We start from the raw sequence: 4,940 nt of genomic DNA, 5'->3' as shown, positions 1-4,940 counted from the left end.
CTGTCACGGTCTAAGGACCCCCTAAAGTAGTCTTGCCCGTCCCCTGGCCACTCCACGTATAAAACACTGGTATAGAATTAAAATCAATAGCTAATTTAAACTTACTGGGTAAAACGTATTTTATCTGTGCTGCCCTGGAGGTAAACAACTTGCGCGAAACAACATAATCCATACGCTACCAAATATCAAACTTGATGTCATAGGTCTGGTTGCTAGGTTACCGGAATAGACCATTTTGTTAGATAGTATCAAATATTGTTTTCTTTCAAAATGCCATGCGGTTTTATGCTTTTTTTTTTTACAGGAGCACAGAGCCAATGCAAATGTCACCTACGTCGTTCGTGCAGTCATTCTCTCACAGACACACACACACACACACACACACACACACACACACACACACACACACACACACACACACACACACACACACACACACACACACACACAGACACACACACTCACACACACACACACACGCACACAACTCTGTGGCACCTGCAGTTCAAAAATAACATTGTCGAGGACAAAATGTTCTTTATAAAACATGCAACTCTCTGATACAGAGGGCAAACTGTGCACATACAGCATATGAAATGTAAGTTCAGTTGCACTTCTGTATCATTTGTTGTGTTGGAAATGAAATACAATCCACATGATTTCATGTGAAACAGCTTTCTATGCTCTCATTCTGTTGGGTCTCATTTCAAAAGGTTTTGTGAAAAAAGTGTGCTTATATTATTCCCTCTAATTGACCTCACATAAACACATCTTTATCATTCTACATGCATACATCACACCTTCTTGCTTGTTTGTTTGTTTACGTGCTTGTTTGTTGTTGTTGTTGTTGTTGTTTGTACTGCTGAATCCTTGGATCCACGCCTCCACACTCTCCGCCCCTCTGGTGCCTGTGCACACATCAAATCAAATATTTGAGTTCAGTTATTATAAGCTATCATTATAGGCATAATGGTGAATTAACCCTGCCTTGACCTTAACCATATGCTTAACTCAGTAAGAGACTAAGCATTTTACTACTCACTATTGTCCAAAGAGCATCAGGACATGTTTATGGATTTTTTATAATTGCCCTTTGATATAAAGTTTCATAACTCTCACTTCCACTCTTTTGCGTTTTGTCTGAACTCTGTGCTGCTGACAGCTTGCTATGTCATTATGTCCGTGTACGTTTTTGCTATGAATTCTTAATCCTTTTTGTCCCTTCTCTCCCCCCATTGTTTTGGACAGGAACTTCTTAGTAACTTCCTGCTTCTCTTGCTCAGTTTATGAATCAGAAAAAAAAAAAGGATCTCATTTCCTCTCCCCGGCTCTAATTCTCTCTGACAAGCCTTTGCTGTGTTCAGCCCCCCCTGTCACTCCAGTGGCCTGCCCCATTCACAGACTATTCAGACTGATGAGGGAGCTGTTCATACGTGTCACAATGACTATTTGTCTTGAACAGGACATGCGCCCGAGAACAATGCGAGCATTTAAAGGACAAATACAATCACTGTGACGGAAGCTTGCTGTTGTGTCAATCACGTGACAGATGAGCCATCCAAGCAAATGATTGGCCGTGGAGTGGTGACTAAGGCGGGATGTCAATAGATCTGCAGCTTCTGTTTGTTGTCAGTGGAGCAAAAATGGGGCTGTTAGCGAAAGGGAGCCAAATTGAGGCGCTCTCCAAGGTACTGACAGCACCCTCGCTTGATGCTGATAGAAACAGAGGCACATCATCTGCAGTCAAAAACTATCCTGTCTCAGGTCAGTCCAAACCACAGATATATAAACTATCCTGTCTCACATTAGTCCAAACCACAGATATATAAACTATCCTGTCTCAGGTCAGTCCAAACCACAGATATATAAACTATCCTGTCTCACATCCCTCCAAACCACAGATATATAAACTATCCTGTCTCACATCAGTCCAAACCACAGATATATAAACTATCCTGTCTCACGTCAGTCCAAACCACAGATATATAAACTATCCTGTCTCACATTAGTCCAAACCACAGATATATAAACTATCCTGTGTTACGTCAGTCCAAACCACAGACATAGAAATACTTGCAGCATGTTGTTGGTGTTCCCAGTATGCATCGGGTGTTGTGTGTTTGTTGTTGTCGTTTTTTCTATTATTGTATGTTTCCGTTTTGGGTCTAGCGGAAGTGTGTGTGTGTGTATGTATGAAGTGTATGTGTATGTTAATTGTGGGTTAAATAAACATTTCTGGCTACTGTGAATGGCATCCGTCAGTGTCAGTGATGTCCTTTCCCTTCCTACCATGTCTGTGTATGAGTTCTTCCATGTGTGTTTTCCTAGTTGTGGCCATTGAAAGAGCTAGTCTAGTGTCGTCATTCAGGAGAGAGACCCAGGTGCTATATACTATTTCTATTTTGGTAACTCTTGGTGAGGGTAGTTGAAGGAAAACAATTCGCTGCTTGGTGGTTTTGCTACCAGGTGATCGTATGGGCATCATCAGTCATCCTGCTTTTATGTATCAGTGCAGCCACGCGCTCACACGCAAGCAGGCACGCACGCACGCTCGCTCGCTCGCTCGCTCTCACCCATCTGGATTAGCACACACATTACCCAGAGCAGCTGCTATCGCCATTGCCACCAGGCAAAACTGGGAACAACAAACCAAAGGGATTTGTTCTGAGTAAAGCCGTAAAGCAAAGAGATGCTCAGCACAGCGTGGCTGCACGATGCTGCTTGAGCATATCTCATCCCATACCATATGCATCCGCCCAGCGTCATAAAGCACAGCACCACCTATATCTGAGGCTTCCTTTAAAGCTAGCAGGTGTTCAGAATTACACTGCAACGTAAAATAGATAGGATCCTAGGTTCTCAGGAATGATGGTGCGCTGATGGATGAAACTCCTTCCTTCTAGTTCTTCTACTAAGAATCACTGGGTTAGTATTCCGCGTAGAAAAGGTGACCATTATTAAAAAAGAAAAGAAAAGAAGCTCAGAGGGAAATGTAAGGAACTGAGCATTTAATACCTATTTTGTCTGTGCAAATTCAATTCAATATTTACTTATATAGCGCTATAACAATACAATTGCCACAAAGGCGCTTTAAAAATAGTAATCAAAATATTGATCAAGCTTGCGGTGCCTCCAATGGAGAACTAACACAACCGTGGTGTATATATATTACTTCACAGGCCTGGCAATGGGTTTGGACTTTTCCAGTGTATCCATGACAGTGAGAACCATGGGCTACTGGTTAAGCCTTCTCCCCAGAAACTAGGGGGGCGTTGAAGATGAATTTGATTGGTCTAAATGTACCGAATTCCTCACCAACAGCGGACTTTTGTTTTAAACTACACAGCATGCTGGTAAATGTAACACAGAGTAGAAAAAAGTAGGACACAAGGTACAGTATCCTCACAGTCCATATTTATCAGGGTCAGGGACTTATAAGTGTGCATACCTCAACTATGAGGCTTCTTGATTGGACTAAGGGCGGTCCAAGGGACCGGACCTTACTGTAGTGTGCATGAGTCTTTGCGTCATAGGCGTTTGATATAACTGTCCTCTTCGTCCTCTTGGTCCTCTTCAGTCTCAACTGCTCTAGTTTCAAACCAAGTCATTCAAGCTTTCTGACTTTATTTCTCTCAGCTTAGAAATTCCGTGTACTACTACAGGGGGTCTAAGGAGCCGCCATACCCTGTGCAATTAGTAGAAACCTCTTTTCAAATATTCTCGTCCATGTGGAATTATAAATAGAATCACCACAGACTAAATGAGAGCTGCCACTCCATCCAACCCCAACTCCATCGTAGCACACCCCCCCCTAAAAGGCCCCTTAAGTAGGCTATGTAATGATATAAAAGTGTCTATTACCATACACCCAGTGTATGGGCAGTGAATACTAATTGACATCCTTGTAGGTCAAACACTTCAAAAGACACATGGTCACACCCATGACGTGTGTGTGTGTATGCGTGTGTGTGTGTTTGTGTGTGTGTGTGTGTGTGTGTGTGTGTGTGTGTGTGTGTGTGTGTGTGTGTGTGTGTGTGTGTGTGTGTGCGTGTGTGTGTGTGCGTGTACATTGTGTATAAATTGGCACCCTGTAATTAAATGCGCAGACCTCTTCACTATCTACTTCTCCAGCCGGGCGCCTGTGACGCACGCGCTGGCTGCACAACAATGAGTCATGCAGCTCCCGAGGATCTCCACCCCTCCCTCTATCTCTCTCTCCATCCCTCTCTCTTCTCCCCCTGTCCCCCCTACCTTTCTCTCTTTCTCTCCACCCCTCCCTCTATCTCTCTCTCCATCCCTCTCTCTTCTCCCCCTGTCCCCCCTACCTTTCTCTCCTCCCTCTATCTCTCCATCCCTCTCTTCTCCCCCTGTCCCCCTTACCTTTCTCTCTTTCTCTCCACCCCTCCCTCTCTCTCTCCATCCCTCTCTTCTCCCCCTGTCCCCCTTACCTTTCTCTCTTTCTCTCCACCCCTCCCTCTCTCTCTCCATCCCTCTCTTCTCCCCCTGTCCCCCTTACCTTTCTCTCTTTCTCTCCACCCCTCCCTCTCTCTCTCCATCCCTCTCTTCTCCCCCTGTCCCCCTTACCTTTCTCTCTTTCTCTCCACCCCTCCCTCTCTCTCTCCATCCCTCTCTTCTCCCCCTGTCCCCCTTACCTTTCTCTCTTTCTCTCCACCCCTCCCTCTATCTCTCCATCCCTCTCTTCTCCCCCTGTCCCCCCTACCTTTCTCTCCTCCCTCTATCTCTCCATCCCTCTTTTCTCCCCCTGTCCCCCCTTACCTTTCTCTCTACATGTTCCCTCCATTCAGCCTCTGACACACTCGCCAATTTTTCATACGTTTTTTTTTTTTTGTCAATTTTATTTTTTCTCTCTATCACTTTTCCCCTCCTCTTTTTCCATGGTCTGCCTTGTCTATTTTTGTAAGGTTGCCATTTCAATTTTT

This window comes from Sprattus sprattus (assembly GCF_963457725.1).
Source record: "Sprattus sprattus genome assembly, chromosome: 1".
Lineage (NCBI taxonomy): Eukaryota > Metazoa > Chordata > Actinopteri > Clupeiformes > Clupeidae > Sprattus > Sprattus sprattus.
This window is presented reverse-complemented; position numbering follows the sequence as displayed.